Here is a 23,505-nt window from a genome sequence, read left to right as displayed (position 1 = left end):
CTTGTGGGAACACTCTTCTCTAGTGGGCAGGACTGTGAGAGCAGCACTGCAAATCTGTTAGGTGAAACAAGGAAGCATGCAGGCTAATTCTAGATACTTGTAAGTTAATAATGGATCAGCATTGTGATAGCAGAACCTGAAGGAATAGTGCTATGATAATTTGTTGGGGAAGGTGATCCAGAACCCATCTCTGGGTGTGCTCCTTCTCCCCATCATCACAATGAGGACTCAGGCGCCTGAAAATTTGGGAAGCCCATACATTGCCAACCAGATAGATGTCCACCATTACCAGAAACCACAGTATACCTGCAACTGCTGTGGCTGTCTCAAACAACAGAAGCCTGACAGCAAACCCTTCTGAAGAATTGTCATGAACTGGCTGGACACAGAGGAATGGTGGGAAGAAGCAGCTGGGGAACCCTCAAAGGAAGAAGGCTCAGAGCCCAAGGATTGGTGGTGAGACGACAATGAGTAGTCAGAGGGAGAAGAAGGAGAAGACATGTCAGAAGCTGAAGAACTAACAGGGCTTAGTGAACAGTCCCGAATCAGAACTAGAAGCTGCAGTAGGAGGGTGTGATTAGGGAGGCCAAGAGGCAGAGAGATGAGTCAGGCTGGTGAAGAGCCATGGGTGTCTCCCCCTTCTGCTGCGACAAGCTCTCTCCCCCCCCCCCTGCCCCTGGTCTCCCAGAGCCAGGAGAGTCATAAAGTGGGAGGAGCAAAGACAGGCACACAGGCAGTGTCTCAAATTGGAAAGGTGGGGACTTAGGCTGCTTTGGAGATCCTGGCTTGTTTGTTTTCTAATAAAGAGTTCACTTCACTTACTTCGTGTGATGTACTGCTGTACTGCTGGTTCGTTCAGAAGTAACTCTTTGGGCACATGTGAGAGCTATTTACATAAATGGTTAGTGTTTGCAATGCATACACTGCAGGTCCAGCCTGCCCATGAGGTGAGGCAGTTGTCTCAGGGCTGCTGGATCTGGATAGCTGCGAACGGTGGCAAACCCAGCTCTTGAACAACTTGCTGTTCACTGCCTCTGGCAATTGTTGGCCACCTCCTCTGCTGCATGTCCATTGCCCTCATACCTATCGTTGCTGCCACAGGTAGTGGATGTGTGGGTACATGGCAAGTGCAGCATTTTCTGTTTTGCCTCTAATGATAAAACAGCCAGGGGCAGCCCTGATAACACTTGTTTTAGTGCAACCAGTGCAACATCTTTGCACTGGTGAAAGCCAGTACCACAACCCAATGCAAACAGTGAACTGAGGCCTTTTTCTGTTGAGTTGTTTTAATTTGGGGAAAGTACGTCCAAGAATAGTTTTCTTGGACCCCAATTATTCTAACCTTGTTACTTATAAATTGGCTCAGAATAATATATCTTCTAGAAAGCTGACAGAGTTCTTGAATTTTGGAGCTTAAGAATATTATACAAGCTTGCATTGATAGAACAATTTTGAATTGCTTCACATAAACATGCATTACATTAAAAAGTAAATCAATACTTCTTGGGCCCACATCCAAGACCTGAGGTGTACAATGCACTTCATTTACACATTCCCACTTCTCTAGTTCCCTTGTTCTTACATAGTTTTGCTGGGTATTCTTTTTTGGAGTAATATCTTTCAAACAAAGTCTATAATACTGAACTAAAATATTGCAAAGTTTGCCTCATGCTATTTCAGTGGTCTCATTTGCACATAACACCAAACCGTGGCTTGTTTAGCTTAACTATGCTTTGGTTAAATGTTTGAACCTAGCCTAGCAGATTAATCATGGTTTTTTTTCCTGTCAGCAAACCATGATATGAGGCCATGGTTTGTTTTTGGCTGACAAAGCATGGCTTGTTTTTAACTGTAGTTTGGTTATAGGTAGGTAGCCGTGTTGGACTTCCGGCGAGGACGCCATTGCGGGCGGTCGAGGGTCGTTTCGGCAGCGAGACGACCCTGGCCTGTCCCGGGGGTAGGAGCTCCGCTACCGCACAGCGGGCTCCGCCGAAACGCGGGTCGAGCGTCCCGCGGCACGAGCTCTCCAGCGGGCCCACTATGGTGCTGAACCCTTCTCCCGGTCCCCTTGTAAAAGGGGCGCGGGAGTGAAGGGACAACGGCGCCGGGCTGTGGAGGCTATGCCCCAACCGGGCAGGCAATGTGGCGGCTGCCGCCTGCAATGAGCGTGTCGTTCTTACCTGATTTGAAGAAAAAAAAGAAGAACCCCGTAAGCCGTAAATACGGAGTTAATTGGATCTAAAAAATTTACAATTGGCACTCCGGGAGGAACGTCAAAAGGAAGCCCGTTCCTCTCTTTGCTGAACGGAGAAAATAACAATGTTTCTAGCTGCTGCTGCATTAGCGGATACAATGTTTCTAAGGAGCTTAGATACCAAAAAAGAATCTGAAGAAGTGTGCATGCACACGAAAGCTCATACCAAGAACAAACTCAGTTGGTCTCTAAGGTGCTACTGGAAAGAATTTCCTATTTTGTTTTGACTATGGCAGACCAACACGGCTACCCACCTGTTACTTAAACTGTGAGAGTACATCCTTGCTATGTACTCTGCTATATTGCTTATGCTAGGGCCAGTGTGTAATAAGTTCTGTGTGAGAAGTAGCAACAAATATTGAACCTTGGGGAACTTGCTTGAGTTGAAGATGCATATTGGTGGCGTTGGTATTACTTTTGATTTTGCATGAACTTTCGTGGTAACTCAGAATAAGCAGGCTGAGTTTATCTGGGTGAAATATTTACATAGCTCATGAGTATGCTCTCAACTCTTTTATACAGGGGATCTTTTATACAAAGGACCAAAGCTTTTTCTGTATGTGTCTAAATCCAAGCCATGTGGCATGTCAGCATGTGGCAACTTCGGGGAAGTGAAGCCTGTCTGGGACCCTCAATGCCAGGCAGTTTGGAGCAACTGTTTCCCATAGTACTCTGGGACACTGTAGAAAAGTAAAATGGCCACAATTTCAGTGTGCTGCTTATTGCCACTTCCAGGACCATTGCACAGGACCCAGGGTTGGAGGGATGGGGGCGAAAATAGGCTTTATTTCACCCGGGTCAAAGACACAGTTTGGCGCACGCACACACACACACACACACACACACACACAAATTTCATACACTAACACACAGGCTGGGAGTCTCAATGGCACCCCTTCTGGAGGCTTCACCTGGGGCAAAAAACCCAGCTAGTCCACTCCCACCCCCACTCCCACCCCCACCCCCATAGCTCTGGCTCTGCAGAGGGAGTCCACTGCAGTGCAGTTTTCTGACTCAAACCTGACCCTGCTTGTGTTTATCTTCCACTTCAACACTTCTTCATAGCCTTTATCTGCATGAATTAAGTATATCCTGGGTCAGGCACAGGAGGCTTCTGAAGAGCAGTACAAGCCTGATACCTGTACCTCTCTTCTGACTTCTCCAATATTTAATAAGTTGAGAAACAAGCTCAAGATGATGAGCTAGAAACTGTTGTAGAGCTTGCATTCACAGTAAATCACAATTATTTCTTGGTTCACTTCATTTTGCAAATGAATTTACGTAGTCAAGAAGAAAATCCACATTTGGAATGAATAATTAAGGCCATTTTGCTCTCCTCTGTGGCAATGGCAGGGTAAATGAATACATAATATGTGATGCTGGATCTCGGCACAGTCACAATACACAGAAACCACACACAATAATCCAAAAATGTGAACAGGAGATTTGAAGCTACAATGCCCTGGGATTTACTGTGCTCTAAATACAAATTTGAGGCATGGTTGTTTTTTCAGGATACTAAATTCAGTAGCAAGTAGTGGTAATGTAATTCACCCCAAGAGTCGTGTGTGCCTCTGTTTAATTATATAGTAGCTGGTCCACATAAGAGCTTTATGAGCTGGCTAATGCTTTCAGACACAAACCCAAAGCAAATCAGCTGCTCTAACAGTGCAGCATGCAATGGACTCTTATTACTTGTTTTGCAGAGCTAGAAAAAACAAAACCCAAAGCCACACATGTAGCCTTTATTTAAAGCTGTAAAAGCTTCGGCTTGTGCTAAAGGCACAAATTCGGTTGTCATGTCAGCACCTTTCCATTGCATCAATTAGAAGAGCTTGAATTACATTTCTCATTTAATATGCATTCAGATAAGTAGGAACTCCCCCCCCCCATGTGGAGATGTGATTATCATAGCAAAAAAAAAACAACCCCAAGTCTGGGTTATAAAACAGATGATTCAAACACCTCCATCTTTTCACAATAATGTCAAGTGATGGACACTGTGGCAAAAGAATCCAAATCTCTCATATAAACTACTGGCATCTGAACTGGTAGTGACTCACAAGGAACAAAACCTCAAGGCCATAGTGGATAGCATGATGAAGATGTCAACCCAGTGTGCATCAGCTGTGAAAAATGGTGAATTCCATGTTAGGGATCATTAAGGAAGGGATAAAAAGAAAAGAAAACTGCCCATATCAAAACGCAGTTATACTATGGGTTATACTATATCACAACCTATGGGGAGACCACAGTTGGAGCAGTAGGTACAGTTTGGGTTGCCTCACTTCCAAAAAGGATATTGGCATCTGGAAAAAAATCCTGCAGATGTTCATGCCCTCAAGCATGCTGGTACCTCTCTCTCCCTCCCCCCCCCTCTGTTTTGGCAGCCTGAGTTTGCTATTTGAAGGAGTGATATGACATAGCAACAGGTAACCTGTTTGGTTATGCAATATGCTCTCTATGTCCCAAGGGCAAGACAGATACAGAGAGAAAACATATAATTTATACGCAGTGGAGCTGATGGGGCAGAAATAGATGCAGGAGCTATATGCACAGTAGGTGGCCCCTGCTCATTATTCAGTTGTGCTGAGTGAGACTAGGGCCCTTTCCCACACAGTTTATTGTATACACACCATATACTTTCCCTCAAGCCTGTGCTTCTGTTGTGGGAATAGGGTAATGCTGTGTACTTCACATAGAAATATATGGGGGAAGTTTGTTTCTCTCCCTCTCCACCCTTTTGCTATTCACTGCATTTTTTGCAGTTGAAATTATTGCTGAATAGAAAGTGGTTATCCAAGTGCCATTGGTGTGTTTGCATAATGCCCCTTCCCTTCTTGCCCACAGCCAAATTCAGCTACTTTTATTGGTTCTTATTTTGTATGTGGGAATTATTTAGAGGTTATGTGCTTCAAGCAGGGCCATTAGGCAACTGCCGCATGGGGGTCAGGGGAGCATTGGAAAGCTGTTGGAAAACAATTGTGTGTCCCACCACGTGGCCTGTTAAATGTTTCCTGGGCTAGTCTGCTGCCTTCAATTGCAGTGAGCTAACTATACCATCTTCATTTTTTAAAGAAGAGTCAACTTTCAGTCAGCTTCTGTGCATGGGGTGCGGGATGCTACCTTTAATGTTTGCTGTTTTGCTGTGTTTTTATTGCGTTGGAAGCTACCCAGAATGGCTGGGGCAACCCAATAAATAAATAAATATAATTTGCCTCAGGCTGCAAAATGTCTTGGGCTGGCCCTACCTCCCAATAGGAGCACTAATTGACAGACGTATGGAGATGGAACTCTATGGAGCTCTGCAACTTGTAGGAAACCAAGCCCCCACATGACAACTCTGAGCCAGTATGTGAACTTCTTACAACAATGTTGTGGTGTAGTCATGGTGATGCATTAGCAGCAGAGAGTGAGGGAGCTTGAAATGCTCAGGCTCTGACCATCTAGTGTACATAACTGTGGTTTCTTTCCTGCATCATCCCATTTGCGGCTTGCTAACTTGTTATTCCAATTTCTTCTCCCAAGAGCTCCAAATTTTACGATTTGGGTCAGGGGTGCTGGATAGAAATTTTGTACAGGGCCCAGAAAATCCTGTGGGTAGTCCTTCTCATGTAATCATATTATTGAAAGGGAGGAGGCTGAGCATTAGCGAAGCCACGCCTTTTCTCCCCTCCTTAACAATATCTCTCCATTTTGTGAATATTGTATTTGTATTCTTTGGAATTGACATAATTCGCTGCTTCATTGTGGAGCACACATCCTTTTTGGCTTTTAAAAATAAAGGGTAGATGTATGTGGACAGCCACACAGATATCTTCTTATCTAGATGTAGCTGCGAAATTGCGCTGTTGTCCTCATGAGTGGGACTCGAGGGAATATCGTGCAAAGGAAGAAATGCAGTTGGAGCACACTTGGACTGGCTGTGTGGAAAGCCCCTAACACTTGCCTCCTCGGGCCTCAACTGACTGCCCTTCAATTTCTGGTCAGGTTAGCTGAGTCAGTAACGTTCAACATGAAAGCAGCAGTTAGAGTCAGATGTGAAATGACGCCCAGATAAAAGATAAAAAGTTTTAAAATCAGATTTGCGGGAAGTGCAAGGCAGGTTCAGTGCATTGACTCAGCCTCATCCATTCTCCTCTCTTGTGGGCCCTTTCTCCCCTCCCTCCCCTCCCACTTGCAGCTTTGTGGGACAGGGCTTAAATAGGATTCCCGTCAAGAGGGGCTCTGCAGGAGCGGCTGGGGGGTGGTGGAAAGCGTTGGAGTCATACAAAGACAAGCTCCCTTTGGTCCTTATGGATATTGTCATGCTTTTCACTCAGACAGACACGGACGTGTCACATGACCTAGGGCTGAGAGCCATTCTAGCCCTGAGGCCTGATTGGTCAGTGGCTCCTTTTTTGAAAGCCTAGGTGTCCGTGGCAACGAGAAGCAGATCAGCCATACTTTCCTGGGCTCTGAGAGGAGTGCAGCACAGACAGAAGAAAGATCAGCAGCACACAGGACCACAGCAGCCAACAGGACTTTCTTCAGGTACCTACCTATTGGCTGTTTGGGTGGGTGAATGGGCTATTTATTTATTTATTTATTTATTTCCAATCAAACTTTTTCTATGGCAAATAATTATGTTGGTGAACTTAGCAGTATTTTCAAGTGAGGTGTTATCATTCTTCCCAAAGCCTCACTGAATGCATCCCTGCTTTTTATAAGAGCTGTTTTACAAGATGCGGGCAAACTCTTGGGAGTTGCACCTGTTATAAAAATCTGTGAAAATAAGTATTATGTTGGAGTTGTATTACACATGCCACAACCCTGTTTCTGCTTCCAGAATTTTTCTCGTCGTTCGTCAAAAATTAAATGTGTGAATTTGTGCTTTTCATAGATGTTTAGACACCAGTTTAACTCTCAGTGGGGTCCTAGCATCTTTCAAATGTAGCATTAGAAATTCCCTAAAGGCATCTGAATTACAGTTTAATCTGAAGCACATATACAGTACTGAATTTGGAAGTAACACTTCACCTACTACAACATGGAGTTCAGCTGAATTTTCTTCCAAGTATGCTTGCTTAGGATTGGATGCTCAACTATATAGAAAAAGAAACTTTTTTTTCTGGTGGCCTCTTGAAACACACCAACTCTCTCTGAATTGGTAGAAAACAGTGGCCGGAAACTCAAGCATCTTAGGGAGAAATTAGATGTGGGCAGCCACATGTATGTATGCATTTGTTTCTCATATTCCCACATAAGTAGGGGGTGGAGGTTTCCCCCTTTTTTACTTTTACACACAAGGCATGCGCAGTAATTCTCAAGTTGAGAATCCTGCATTGCAGAAGGTTGAACAATATAATAATAATAATAATAATAATAATAATAATAATAATAATAATAATTTATTTATACCCCACCCATCTGGCTGAGTTTCACCAGCCACTCTGGGCGGCTCACAATCGAGTGTTAAAAACAATACAGCATTAAATATTAAAAACTTCCTTAAACAGGGCTGCCTTCAGATATCTTTTAAAAATAGGATAGCTGCTTATTTCCTTGACATCTGATGGGAGGGCGTTCCACAGGGCGGGTGCCACTACCAAGAAGGCCCTCTGTCTGGTTCCCTGTAACCTCACTTCTTGCAATGAGGGAAACGCCAGAAGGCCCTCGGCGCTGGATCTCGGTGTCCGGGCTGAACGATGGGGGTGGAGATGCTCCTTCAGGTATACAGGAATGAATCTCAGTAGGGCTTGCACGCATCAAGTTTAAATGTCACCAAATAACAACCCTTTTGCAGCGGTGTCTTTACCTGTCCCATGCCCATTCAACACTTTGAATTGTGCTCAGCAACATACTGGGAGCCAATGCAGATCACTCAGGACCAGTGTTATGTGGTCCCGGCGGCCACTCCCAGTCACCAGTCTAGCTGCCGCATTCTGGATTAATTGCAGTTTCCAGGCCACCTTCAAAGGTAGCCCCACGTAGAGTGCATTACAGTAGTCCAAGCGGGAGATAACTAGAGCATGCACCACTCTGGCGAGACAGTCTGCGGGCAGGTAGGGTCTCAGCCTGCATACCAGATGGAGCTGGCAGACAGCCACCCTGGACACAGAATTAACCTGCACCTCCATGGACAGCTGTGAGTCCAGAATGACTCCCAGGCGGTGCACCTGGTCCTTCAGGGGCACAGTTACCCCATTCAGGACCAAGGAGTCACCCATACCCGCTCGCCCCCTTTCCCCTAAAAATAGTACTTCTGTCTTGTCAGGATTCAACCTCAATCTGTTAGCCGCCATCCATCCTCCAACTGCCTCCAGGCACTCACACAGGACATTCACCGCCTTCACTGGTTCTGATTTAAAAGAGAGGTAGAGCTGGGTGTCATCTGCATACTGATGAACACCCAGCCCAAACCCCCTGATTATCTCTCCTAGCAGCTTCATATAGATATTAAAAAGCATGGGGGAGAGGACGGAACCCTGAGGCACCCCACAAGTGAGAGCCCAGGGGTCTGAACACTCATCCCCCAACACCACTTTCTGGACACGGCCCAGTAGAAAGGAGTAGAACCACTGTATAACAGTGCCCCCAGCTCCCAGCCCCGGACGGTCCAGAAGGATGTTATGGTCAATGGTGTCAAAGGCCGCTGAGAGATCCAGCTCTCACCTTTGTCCCTAGCCCGCCAGAGATAATCGACCAGCGCGACCAAGACAGTTTCAGTCCCATGGTGGGGCCTGAATCCCGATTGGAAGGGATCCAAATGGTCCACATCCTCCAGGCCCTTGGGGTCCCTTCCAACTCTTATGTTTCTATGTGCAAGTAAGGGGGCCCTTCCATGTGTCACCTGACTGCACTTCATTGCTTGAAACACTTTTCTCCCCTGCCTTGCTCACAACTGGTAGCAAAGCTTGGCTGGAAGAAAAGTCATTTGAGCAATGGAACTGAGTGAGATAAGGAAGGAGAGGGAGAATGGTTTTGCTGCCCCACACCAGCTCTCGGCATAACATTACAAATACACCCCCCCATATTCCATTTTTTAAAATATCTGAATAAAGAGAACACATGAATGAATGTGGCTGCCCTGTGTTACCTCATTTAGCCCTAAGGCTGGCATCTTGCTTACTTCTGAGTAAGCATGCTTGGGATCTTGCCGTAACAACCTGATCTAAGCATATCTCCTTGGAAACAAGTTCTTTTGGTTTTTAATAGGAGTTGCAACAGCACAACCCTATGTATATTTAGTCTGAAGCAAGTCCAACTGTAAGAAGTATTCTCTGTGAGGGGCTGTGTGTACAGGACTGTGGCCTTTATTTCCACATCAAGTGGCCTTTATAGTATTTCAGCCTAACATACAGTTGTAGGATAATGAATGACTATGTCCAAAATTAATTCCCAGCCAGAGGAGGAGACCTTCTTTGTGGCTATGTTAAAACTATTTTCACAAGGCTTTGTAACAGCCCAGGCAGGGTTCCTGGAAAGGTGCTTTAAAATGCACCTGATTTTTATTTGTTTGTTTTATGTTAGACTACTCTTGGTGATGAAAAGAACAACTAAAGTTATCACGTGCTGATCGAGGGCTCCTAAACGAATTACAGCAGCATAAGGAAGTACACTGCTTCTAAAATATCCCGCCTTTAATGCTAAAGAGAAACCTGTCAGCACAAAGCTGTCCTCTGTTCCCCTTCAGGCCAGCAGAGGAGCGAGTTCTGGGGGTGGTGGTGCTTGGTTAAGCCAAGAACAGGAACCGCTGGTTGAGGGGAGCTCACTTTAAAGAAAGGCTGGGAGCTGCTGCTGCTGCTGTGTAGGAATCTGAGAGCTAATTTGGAGAAAGATCTTCAAGGATGTGATATTACTGAATTTCAGGCAAGTTGTTGACAAGCCAAAACAATGCCTTTGCAAACAGGGAAAATCCAAATTAAAAGTGCAGAAGTTATTCTGGAATGTAAAGATCAATTATTGTAGTTTGCTCCACATGCCTTGCTCTCAGCAACTGATTTCTTGGATTTGCACCTCGGGGTACAATCCTGTGTTACTCGGTGTTACCTCAGTTTTGGGTGAGATTAAGTTGTACACAAATAATTTGTTAGCCTGCATCTGTAGAACTTGACATTTTGAGATTATTTCCAAAGATAAGAGTAATGGAGTGCAGTCGGTATCTGTAGTACCAAACCTTCATTTTCAGCCAAGCAAAGCAGAAGAATTGACAAGCCCCCTATGGAGAGTTATTGCTCAGCTCTCCTGTCTTAGCTTGTTGCTCATCATCACACTCAGAAATGCTGCCTAACTGCAACCCTTCCAATGAGTGTACTGAGCATAATAGCCTAGATTGGTTCCAGAGCTTCTTCTCTAGGTGGTTGGTTAACGGGCTGATGAGAGTATTTTCTGGCTTTGATCGTCAGGGATAATTAATTTACGATGCCGTATAGATCAGGCTGTATTTTTTCCCCCTCTTTGCTGCAGAAAAAGACTATAATGTACATTTCCAGATGCTGAGGACAATTCTGGGTGTTGAGTACAACCATTCTGGAAGAAGTCCATTGCTGATGGCGGGTTTGGGTGTGTTTTATATATCAGTGACTTTAATCTTTTGTATACCTACTAACTTTAATCCAACCTTTGACATGGGACCCACTATTAAGTTTACTCCTCTTATTTTCTCTCTCAGCCCTTTTCTGTTTCACCCTCATGCAGCCTAGCCAGCCCTTTTGCACCAGCTGCTGGTGTACATGTGTCCAAAAACCACAATCTTAGATGACATTGCACACACAAGCATAATGCGTGACTTTACCCCCTTGCCAGAAATCAGTATCAAAGCCTAGAAAAAAATAGAAATTGGTGTGAAAAAAATAGATGCATACAACTTTGGTCAGATTGCAGCCCACTTCTGGGTCATAACTTATGACCCAACAGCTGAAGACTGCTCGTGCATAGGTTTTTTTACAGGATAAAAGTGTATAGGTCCCTGCCCTGAGGAACTTACTATCTAAAATTCTATATGCAAAACAATGATGGAAATTGAGGTACACGGAGGCAGAGGTAAACAAGGAAAGAATACATACCTAATTAAGGGCAGATTCACACCATAGATTTAAAGCACAACACATATTTAAAGCATGTGACTTCCCCCCCCCCCGAACTGTGGGAATTTTAGTTTGCCCCTCACAAAGCTACAGTTCCCAGAACTCTTAACAAGCTGCAGTTACCAGGATTCCCCTGATGAAAATCATGTACATTGAATGTGCTTAAATGTATGGTGTGGATCTGCTGGAAGTTACATGTGCTTGGACTTGGTTACAGCCCTCCACATTCACCCAGACCCCACCGTTAATGGGCAGGCGCTTGCATCCCGGGTACATGCAGGGGCACCTAGTTCGTGCCCCCCAAGCTCCTGTGCCCAGGGCCACGGTCCCCCTGCCCCCCATGCTAAGCTAGTGGGTGAAGTGAGCTACCGGTATTACCAGTGGAGAATCAAAATAAAGGTGCTAAAACAACATTTGCATATCTGAAGAAGTGTGCATGCACACAAAAGCTCATACCAATAACAAACTTAGTTGGTCTCTAAGGTGCTACTGGAAGGATTTTTTTTGTTTGTTTTTTGTTTTGACTATGGCAGACCAACATGGCTACCTGCCTGTAACTAGAACCTTTGCATACTTTTCTTTCCTTGTGATGTATGTAGTAAAATACTATTGATCAGTAATTGAACTTGATTTAATTCTGGTGGAATGAAGATCGTTATCTGCAATCCTGCACTGCACTAGATTGTTTGGTAGATATACGGTAAATTACTCCTACAAGTAATTACTGCAATAAGGGCAGGGTTAGTAGTAAATTTCCTCTCACAGAGTTTAATAGTGATATATGCTATTCATTATTCATGGCAGCGTAAATCTGTAGCAAGGTTGATTAGGGTGCAATGATTTGAAAGATAAGGGTATAGTTGTTAATGATGAACTAGTGGATTGAAGACAACATGGTTAATTGAACATTAGCAAAAAAAGATGTACTGTACTGACATTATAACATATTTGAAAGCAACACTGAAGATCTGATGAAAGTACGGTATATGCAATTATGTCCACATTTAGAGCAAAGCAAGCATTGTTAAACCTTTAAGCGATGATTGGCCAATGCTTATCTTTGCCTCAAACTACAAGAGCTATGGACTTAATTTCACTGGGGAATTATTTCTCAATTCCGTAGATGCTTCTTCCAGTGCAATCCTGTTTGCCTTCAGCAAATAGATTTTTCAAGCTCAGAAATAGATATGAGAAGCCTGGAACTTTAGGACTGTAATCCTCTAATAGTAGTAGCAAATGAGCGCACAAAATGTAGCTACCAATTGTTTTAATTTTTCAAGGGCAGTTGGAAGGGGTGCCAAGGGTCATCTAGTCCAACCCCCTGCAATGTTGGCATCTCAACCAAAGCATTAATGACAGGTGCCCATCCAACCTCTGCTTAAAAACCTCCAATGAAGGGGAATCTACAGCCTTTCCGAGCAAGTCCATTCCACTGTGGAACAGCTCTTACTGTCAGAAAGTTCTTCCTGATGTTTAGTCGGAAATGTAAAAGTGTTATTGAAAAATTCTTTACCTTCCACTTTTTCATGCTTTCCCCCTACACCTGTTTGCAGCCATTGTTCCCATAAACCTCTGGCACACTGGGTGAGGGGGAAAGGATGTCTCCATTGCTGTGACAACCAGGCCAATTCTCCTTTGCACTGCCACATTTACCCAAATATGCATCCCAGTGGGAGTAAAGTGATTCAAGAGGAACATTAACATTTTGATATGCATTGAAATACATTATTTTTAACAGAATGCCTATTTGGGTATTTCAATGTGATGAGTGCATTCTTTATTCACTCTGATAGTTCTATACACTTTTGTCAACAGATGCAAAAAATGTTTAAACGTGCCTTTCTATTTTAACTGAGCACCTACGAAACTACCTGTACAACAGAAGGCAACCCCCCGCCAAACCAAATTAAAGCCTTGATAATACAGGATTGTTGGCCTGAAGGTTTGACACTATGCATGTTTGCTCAGAAGTAAATTCAAACTGAGTGGGGATCAGCTGCTTCTTCACAACTGCATGGCATTTTGCTCCAGCTGTAATAGGAAATGCATATTTTCTTCATGTTTTCATGGTAAACATGCAGTGCCAACAGCAGAACAAGTCATCTTCAAAACCATGTTGAAACTCCACCTTTTGCACCTGAAACCTCCATTTCGACTGTGCTTCAAGTCCCAGCAGGTTCCCTTGCCTTCTGCTCTGTGCTCAAGCATGCTTGAGAAGTTTTTCTGGAAAAACTTAGATTACCGTTCTCAGTGGCTTCCAGAAGAAATGAAAGTGCATGATAAATTAATTCCCAAATTCTTATTCTGAATCTAAAATCTGCTATCCTAAGAGTGGGGAGCCAAATGTAGCTGGTCTCTCTTGATGGCCCGCAGGACTCTTTCTCAGACCACACCCCACACTGACTTGGCTTTGCACCATCCTTGAATAGTTCTGGCTGGCTGGAATATGTCCTTAAACTATGTTAATGCCTGTCACTTGCATGGCTGGAGGGCACAGAGGGGTGGGCAGCCGTGTAGGAACTAGCCTGCTGTGTAAAGTTAAAATTTACATTTTATGTAAATATACTCACTTATGCTTTTGGCCCCACCCAATGGCATATGGCCCCTGGAAGATTACTCAGAGATGAATATGGCCCTTGAACTGAAAAAAGGTTCCACACCCCTGTGCTGTCCTTTTGTAGAAGGGAAATTATAACAAGAACTAGTCTTCTGCTTCGTCTTGTGATCAGGATGAGTTAGCCGACAAAGATGGCAACCCCTCAAGCATTTATAGATTTTAATCAATGTTTCTTCTTTGCCTGACTATTTCCTTTGCTGGAATGAGATTTCTGTGAGGCAGTGAAATTTTCATAACAGGTCAACAACTAATCCCTCCTCTGTCGAGTATAATGGTTCCCCACCTAAAACAGCCCCCTGGATTGTGGCGTCTTCTTCTTCTTTTACTTTGTTTTGCTGATTATACATGCACAAAAGCTTTTGAAGATGTGACTGAAAGGAAGCAATGGCATCTTGTGCTTGTTCCTTCTCTTGATTGCTCATCCAAATGCGACAGGGAGACAAACACCAGCTCTTTGTGAGAACAACATTGTTCTATGCCCTGGGGTATCTATCATGAATGCTGTGTATTTATTACATTCTTTTTTTCATATTATGCATTCAGCAAGGCTGGAAAATAATTGTCCCAAGCCACTCTACCTGTCAGACAGATGCTTAAGTTAATGATGGATTAAGCTGCTTTTGGATGGAAATGCTGTTAAAATGGATTCTAAGCGGCTCCATCTCCTTATCCCTGCTTTACATTTCAAAAAAGGTAGATCCATGTTTAAAGACATGAATCTTCCATGGCCGTGTGTAGTTTAGATTTGAGCTGGCAGGAAGCCACTGCCAGTCCTGGCTCCTTGACCTTGCTTCTGTTCTCTCTGAATGTTACATAGTTGCGCAAGCACATATTTATTAAGTTCACAACTAGGTGTATGTAGATAATGAATGTTTCATGTATGTACTGAAAAAAAAATACAATGCATGTAGCATCTCTCAGAGTTGCAACAGCGCATTGCTCCTTTTGGAAGTGTGTGAGAATAATTCAACCATTGCAGTTTCATCACAAAAGTTCAGGTCCGATGATCCCTCTAGAGCCCTTGTCCTTTTCCATTCATGAGAAAGTACATCTTCTGTGCCAGAAGCATTTTCAGGGTGCCTACACTTTCATGCAGGATGCGGGTGGCGCTGTGGTGTAAACAACTGAGCCTTGGGCTTGCCGATCGAAAGGTTGGCGGTTCAAATCCCCGCGACGGAGTGAGCTCCCATTGCTCTGTCCTAGCTCCTGCCAACCTAGCAGTTTGAAAGCACGTCAAAGTGCAAGTAGATAAATAGGTACCACTCCAGCGGGAAGGCAAACGGTGTTTCCATGTGCTGCTCTGGTTCACCAGAAGCGGCTTAGTTACCGGTATGCTGGCCACATGACCCAGAAAAACTGTCTGCAGACAAATGTCGGCTCCCTCGGCCAGTAAAGTGAGATGAGCGCCGCAACCCCAGAGTCGTTCACAGCTGGACATAACTGTCAGGGGTCCTTTACCTTTACCTTTTTACACTTTCATGGGTGTAGCCAGGATTTATTTTAGGGAGGCAAGCTTTGTTTTAGGGGGGCAGAACCAAGTTATTTGCAACGCAATTGGTCAGTTAGTCAAGTATTTTTATTTATTTGCTTGATTTAGGGGGGCAGCTGCCCCCCTGGCTATGCCATTGGTACCAGGGTATTTGGAAGAAGAAGAAGAAGAAGAAGAAGAAGAAGAAGAAGAAGAAGAAGAAGAAGAAGAAGAATTGTTGAAAGGAACAGCAAATCAGTCCTTTTGCAACTTACTGAGTCCTCTCAGTGAAGTACTTGGAAGCAATACCTGGTCTCTGTATCAGGGCATCACCTGGTGCCTTCTCCTTCACTTTATCTGACCTTATGAATGTTAATTACAAGTAGGCAGATTCTGCACTGGACATAGTTTTTGTCAGAACCAGATTTTTATTCTAATTAATTCTACACCAACTCCTGTATTTGATCCAAAGCTCAGCAAGATTCTGGAATTACTGTTCCAGGATCTGTAAAGGACTGCTAAGCATCAGTGAAGATGCACGGAGACTTCTGGCAACTGGTCAATGATGACATTACCAACATTGACATGCGATGCTCTGGTGGGCTCTGCTCACGTGCAGTGAGGGTGAAGATCATCCTAGGCCATGCAAAGCCTCCCTGAATGTGTGTGGCGCACAGCTCTGCAATCTCACGTCAGTCCTGTACTTCAGGCCTCATTGCCAACATAACATTGCCACATCAGTAAAGAAGACTCCCTGTACATATGCAGCACTTAGCATGACATGGATGTCTTTTGATAGAACAGTACTGGATTCTAGTTAGTGCCAGTTTGTTTGTTTTGCCACTACATCATGAATAGAACTGTTGTTTCACTGCCAGATTCTATCTGGAAAAGAATTCGACAGCAACTCGGCTGGCATGTTTGTCATCGCTTTCTCTCATCTCTAGAGCTTGTTTGTTTTGAACATTTTTTTAATAATTCTTCATAATAATATCAGATTACAGGGTGTTGTACAACATACAACACACAAGACAAAAGACAAGAAAACAGCAGATAATTCTTCACAACTTCAAAATAAACTACAACTTGTGCAAGATTGGTATGTGAGCAGGCACTTCAGATATTGGGGTCCCAAGCCATTTAGGGCTTTAAAGGTAAGGAGTAGTTAAAGAACAGAAGAGTAAAAAATAAAATTTATCACTCTCTATTGAAGATCTTCTCATTAATCCTGTTTCACAGCTCCCAGGATATTTACTGGTGCTCCTTAGTCCTGTCCCTGACATTGCTTCTGTTTTAGCAGAAATATTGTCCTTCTAGATTTTAGGTTTTATTTATTGCTTGTAGCTGAGGTTTCATCCTTAATACGGATCTACAGTTTACAGAATTAGCCACTAGAGTGAATTCTAAGTTTCCATGAATTCTGAATTCTAAATTTTCAGTCTCCCACTTACAGAAAATGACAGATTGAGAAAGAAATGTGAGTTTGCCCCATTAGATCTCTTTTTAATTAGTTAAAACATTATAACATAGTAGGTATAGTATCTCCTGTAGGGCAAAGGTAAAGGGACCCCTGACAATTAAGTCCAGTTGCGTTGCAAACAACTCTGGGGTTGGGCGCTCATCTCGCTTTAAAGGGCGATGGAGCCGGCGTTTGTCCACAGACAGTTTTTCTGGGTCGTGTGGCCAGCGTGACTAAGCCGCTTCTAGCGAAACCAGAGCAGCGCACAGAAACGCTGTTTACCTTCCTGCCGGAGCGGTACCTGTTTATTTACTTGCACTGTGTGCTTTCAAACTGCTAGGTTGGCAGGAGCTGGGACTGAACAATGGGAGCTCACCCCGTTGCGGGGATTCAAACCGCCGACCTTTCGATCAGCAAGCCCAAGCGGCACAGTGGTTTAACCCACAGCACCACCTGCGTCCCTGTATTATCTCCTGTAGTTGCACATAAATTAGCCAGTTTTCTTCCAAGAATTCATAGCCACCAGTCATCAGGAATTGTTTTATTTAAAAAACAACAACAGAGTAGGCCTAGCATCATCACCCTTGGATAACTGCATTTGCCCCCCATGCCAGGTGGCCATGTGGGTAAGTCATAAATTAAAATTTCCCCCAGTTTGGTGTCCTTAATTTGGTGACAATAAATAAAACAACATAAGAGTGCCTCTTATTAAACAATATTATAGTGAGATGACTGTTGCTTATTGCAGAACTCAAAAGCTTCATAGACAGAGTTGCAGAGAGGATTTATGTGCCCCAGCTTACTCCCCCCAATTATGAAACTGAACAGGTTTGTTTCTACCCCAGCTCTTGCCTGCTCTGTTGGTGACCCTGCTGTCCTCCTTGGCTCTGCATGCAGAAACATCTGGATTCTGTCTGTAGGCACTTCAGAGAGACCTTGCTCGGCTAGGTATATCAGTACAGCTCAAAATGAAGATGTGCAGTCTTATGATTAAACCAAACTAAATCAACTGTCAATCAGACACATTTCCCAATGATGCTGATGGACACCCCTTTTTCACATCCCATCTGTGATCAATCTGATTATGGAAAAGTTACTTTATACCCTTAATATGGATCTCTTCTCCTTGCTGGGTAGTGCTGCACATGATTTTTTTGTGAACCAGTCAGTCATGCAATTTAATGTGCAAAAATGGCTAACGTGTGTCCTGCCAGAAGTTGCCGGGACTCTTACTACCACCATCTGTGACTCTTGGCTATGTTTTAACAACAGCTGGAAAGTCTCCTTCCAAAGTTCCCTTCCAAAGGGCTTATCTATTCAGAAGAACAAAGTAATAGGCCTTACTCCCAAGTAAGCATGCAGGGTTCCACCCTAAATTACTACAGGCCAGAAAGGGGGTGTAAGAAGCTGTTGGGGTAGAAGACATCTCTCTTAAAGGACAAGAAGATAAAATGTTATTAACAGATGGTTAGAAATCAGATACAGTGGTGCCTCGCTAGACGAAAATAATTCTAGCGAGTTTTTCGTCTAGCGAGGCATTCGTCTAGCGGGGCACCACTGTATGTCTGACCAAACTGCAGGAGGCAGTGGAAGACAGGAGTGCCTGGTGTGCTCTGGTCCATGGGGTCACGAAGAGTCTGACACGACTAAACGACTAAACAACACAAACAACAATCATCTGCTTGCTTATTATTAACAATCAGTAGCCTGCTTAGCAAGGTAACAATAACAACCCTTTGCCTTCTCCTCAAAATATCTTCACATTGTTCTCTGTCCACACCCCAACAAGTGAGATCAATATCATACTCATTTTATAGATAAGTAGACTGACCTCAGTCAAATAATGATCTCACTTAGTACAGTCTCCTGCATTTTTAATGGGAGATCTCCTTCCAGCATACCTACTTCATCTCAGAATGCTTGCACTCCATCTGAAAATAAAATGGGTGCAATTTTAAAAGAAGTTGCTGGAAATTAGAATTCGTTGTTATATTTAAAATTAAAAACCGTACATAGTTAATAATTGAGACCTTAGTTCTTCTCTTATAGTGTAAGAGGCACAAATATCATCCAAGACATTAGGTCAACTCTGCTGTTAAGGATTTTGATACCAGCTTTCTGAGAATAGAACTATCATGATAGGGTTGCCTTGTAGGGTTGCCATATTTTGAAGAGTGAAAAAGAGGACACAGGGGGCAGGGGGGAGGGGAAGGGGTGCAGGAGCAAGCACATTCTGCAGTGTACCTTCAAAATATACAAAAACAAGGACCTGGTTCTTTCCTGCACCATGCAAAACTCACACAGTATGTATATGTTTTGCACTTGGTTGTCTAGTACTGCACATCCAACATATAAGGTAGCCCGCTCCTGCACCAGACATTTTGGCAAACTCAAAAAATCCACTCGGACAGAAATGTTATCCCTGAAAAAGAGGACATGTCCTGGAAAAAGAAGATGTATGGCAACCCTACCTTAGGGCAATACCTGGCTGAGGTCTTGGAATTATAAGAGACTTATATAAGGGACTTATATAGGTGCTATGGTCTAAACCACAGAGCCTAGGGCTTGCCGATCAGAAGGTTGGCGGTTTGAATCCCCGTGACGGGGTGAGCTCCTGTTGCTCGGTCCCTGCTCCTGCCAGCCTAGCAGTTCGAAAGCATGTCAAAGTGCAAGTAGATAAATAGGTACCGCTCTGGCGGGAAGGTAAACGCCGTTTCCGTGCAGTGCTCTGGTTCGCCAGAAGCAGCTTTGTCATGTTGGCCACATGACCCGGAAGCTGTCTGCAGACAAATGGCGGCTCCCTTGGCCTATAGAGCGAGATGAGCACTGCAACCCCAGAGTTGTCCGCGACTGGACCTAATGGTCAGGGGTCCCTTTACCTTTATCTCAATAGGAGCTAATGGTAGAACATGGCTGCTTGGTACAGGGCCACTCTAGGATATTCTGAATAGGAAAATCAAAGAAGAAGTTAAGAGGGCAGTAGCATAACTCTCTGCCCATCCCCCACCCCTAAGGGATGATATAATCTTGTCTTTGCAAGGCATAGGAAGGAGTTATGCCAGAGTTTGGAGTCAAGGCGTACGACAGAGTGTGGCAGAAAGGCAGGGAAGGGGAAGATGGGTTTTAGGGGCTCATCTGGAGAGCAAAGATGGTAAGTAAATTGCTCCACTTCTGTAATAAGCACTTTCTAACTCAGTGCTAGCTCACATGCAGATAAGGGAGTTGATCTGTGCATATAACTAAGTGATCCAGGCAGAGGAAACTTGTGCCTCTGTTTTAAAGTAAATGTGAATTGTCTTTTTAGCTTTGGTGGTAATTAGCGTTGGGGCTGTACACGAAGGAGCCAATAAATATCTCGCTGAGGGCCAGCGATATAATGGCAAGGAGGGAGGCCACTCCTTGGTCACAGGCCAGTCCTGGCTGCTGCCATCAATGGGAAAATATAGCTCATTTTAAAAATCAGTTTGCTTATGAGCAGGTTGCTTCTTCTCATCTTGTGCTTGAAACAAGTATGAACTGAATAACTAGAAGGTATGCTAATGCTGCTAACTGTAGGTCAATCATCATAGACTTAAAAGTAAAAAGGTCTAGATTCTATTCTTTCCCCTGTCCCAAATTTCTGCTTGACTTTAGGCAACTAATTCCCCTACCTCCCCTTCCACAGAAATAATAACCACCTTGTCCTTTCATGCAGCAATTTGAAAGAATGAATCAAACATAAACACAGGGTGTAGGCCATCATTTCGGAGGGTATTAACTAGGTCTGTAAAACATGACATCACTGTAGCACCCAAAGTACAGACTAAAGCTACTGGTAAATGGGGCAGGAGGAGAGAAACAGTACAGTTACATTTAGAGCAGGGTATTCTGAAGCCATTTTCTCTTATTTTATTATTTTCCTTACATTACTCAGATATTGGTGTTTTTTATCCTATTCCTGGAATTTATTTTATTTCTTTGGAACTTGGTTGTTTGCTGTTGTTTTTATGTTGCAAAAAGTATTGATGCTTCTCATAAGTGTATTTTGGAATTACCAGAACTATTTGGTTGTTTATATAAACATTCACAATACACAGTTTCATAGCTATTACATTCAGTGTCAAGAAACAGAAAATAGGACCAGCAAATCAAGAAATACCGAAGAGAGAACCCCAAAAGCAGTTTGTAAAAATCTAGCCATTGCATGGTATCTAAGTATCAGGAGAGAGAAGGTAAACCTTCCTTAGGTGGGTATGTCCCTGGTAAACTTCCTGACAGAGGAGGAACCTGGAGCAGGGCATGTTGAGGGATACTTAGATGTCATTAAATGGTAAATGCCATTCCTTAGTCATCTTCCAGATCGGTTCTCTCTAATATTTATAATATTTTTATACTGTACTTCAATCCTACTCCCAGGGCAGTTTACATAAAGACTTAAAAAAAAAAGTAAACAAACAAAAATTAGCTAAAAGCTGCAACATTAGAGAAGCAGCATAAAACAACTACCGGTAGTAGGATTAAAACTTCCTCTAAAACATCCTGGAAAATTAAAAAGATCTGTGCCCAACACCAAAATAAAGCAGGGCACCAGCAAACCTCTCTGGGGTCAGTGTTCAACAATGCTCTATGTACTTCTGAATGCAGGTGCCCAATTGTTGTTAGGCAGAGGCAGCATAAAATATTATGCCAGTTTTGAAACAACTTTATTGGCTACCAGATCTTAGTTTCTCCTTTACCTGTATAATACACCCCCAAAAAAAGCTTTACAATCAGTCAGGTACGATTTCTTTATTTCAGTATTAGATTGCCATCAACTAAGATCAGAGCTATCTTGTGGTGGCCCTGGATTTAGAGAATGCCTTCCCTGGGTAGGTAAGTCATTTTACATCCTCCTTCTGTTTTCAGAGACAGGTAAAAAACTTTGTGCGTTCTTTCATGCTTTAGGGAGCTAAGATCTTAGATTGCTGACTTTTTAAGATTCCGTTTTAGTTTGTACGACTCTTTCAGTAAGGTGCTTTATTATATTAAAATGTTATATGCAAACCATTTTGAAAACTCTTTTGATGATAGACGGTATTTAGAAACTCAGGAATAAATTCAAAAATGTGTGGTGTTGAATGTTCCATATCATCGTGCCCAATGGAACCACCCCTTCCACCCCGTGTTGTTGTGGTGGATTCCACCATCCAATTTTCAAAGCACAAGGGCACATAGGAAGGTGAGGAGGGAAAAGCACCGTTGCATAAGCGGAAGTCTCTGTGCACTGCTTTCACTGATGGGCCTCATTAGATGAATCCTGTTGTAAATAATTATTACCTGCTTTAAAAGGTGGAGTCTGGGAATTCTGTTGCCAAGATTATACTTGCAATGTTTGAGACTAACTTCAGTATTTGGTAACAAAGAATACCTTTTTGTTATGTCAATGGTGCCATGGACCACCTGGGTGGGCTACACGTACCACCAGTTGGGAACCACTGTTCCCAATACAACATGGCATGTGGCTTTCCAGCTGTTGCAGCCGACTAATAGGCTCATGGGTGAGGATGATGAAACAGACATCCACACTAGAAGAGCTAAGAGAAGTAACAACCCAGAAAGCTAAGTCAGTATTATTATTCTTAATTGCAGATGGGAGTTGGACTGAATATGAGAAAGAGGCTTGACTAAATCTACTTAAATGAGCAAAGGTGAGATGGGCCTTCAAGATTTCCTGGTTCACTGCTGTGTACTTGTCCATTAATGCTACAGAAGCTTTAAGGATTGGAATACTACTCATTCTGCTTTGTTAGCACAAGAGATGGGCGGCAAACAATGTTGGATGCATGGGCATAGCCAGGGGGGCAGCTGCCCCTCTAGATTAAGTAAAAAAATAGAAATACTGAACTGACCAATCACATCAGTTCTGGCCCCCTAAAAAAGTCCTGGTTCCCCTCTAACAAAAATCCTGGCTACGCCCATGGTTGGATGGTATAATACCTATGGTATCTTTACCTATGGGTTCCAGAGATAGAGCACTTTGGTTTTTCCAATCTCAGGTCAGCACTCAGTAGAGACAGGAAGATTTATAAGCGGTTGTTGTTGTTATTTAGGCTTAAAAGAGGGCCAGCCCATGGGACTAAACCACACTAGGCAAGTATGAGAGGCCTGTTCTATTAAAAGCCCCTTAAGAAGGATTCAGTATGCAGTACCGCAACAGAGCATGCTTTTGTAAAGTTTTGTGGCACAGTACAGCTTCAAAACAGGCAGCATTTCTCATGGCTCACTTCTGGGATACACACCCAGGATCTGAATTATCAACTCTATCCTTATGCAGGACTCGGTACTAGAACTTGAGAGCAGAGAAGCATTTTGAGAATCAGGGAAGGTATGTAAGCAAGTGCTGTGCTGTGCTGTGCTGAAGTGGCTTCTTCATGTTTGGAAAAGAGAGGTCAGTGCTAGATAAACAGTAACGCTGTTCCAGTAGCCCTAGTCCTCCCATAACACTGTCACTGGGGAGGGAAGAAAAACTCTGAACAGCTGCAGCTTTATGCTTTTGAACCTAACTGTACAAGAGAGGGTCAGTGGGTCACTGTTGTCAGTGCCCCTGGGAAGGAGGAAGCTTCTCCTGGAGAGTCTTTTAAAAACGTTAACTAAATTAGTGTGACTGCATTGCTAACTGCT

The 23,505-nt window shown here is 43.5% G+C and overlaps 1 long non-coding RNA gene across 1 annotated transcript in view; it reads left to right on the top strand.

The window, feature by feature from the left end:
* Window positions 1-22,528, top strand: part of LOC117050343 — a 29,085-nt gene extending 6,557 nt beyond the window's left edge. The window contains exons 2-3 of the long non-coding RNA XR_004427079.1: window positions 6,667-6,787; window positions 22,474-22,528. This is a non-coding gene — a long non-coding RNA (uncharacterized LOC117050343). The remainder of the gene's footprint in view (window positions 1-6,666; window positions 6,788-22,473) is intronic.
* The last annotated feature ends 977 nt before the right edge of the window (window positions 22,529-23,505 follow it).

This window comes from Lacerta agilis, chromosome 1 (genome assembly GCF_009819535.1).
Source record: "Lacerta agilis isolate rLacAgi1 chromosome 1, rLacAgi1.pri, whole genome shotgun sequence".
Classification (NCBI taxonomy): domain Eukaryota; kingdom Metazoa; phylum Chordata; class Lepidosauria; order Squamata; family Lacertidae; genus Lacerta; species Lacerta agilis.
This window is presented reverse-complemented; position numbering and strand designations above follow the sequence as displayed.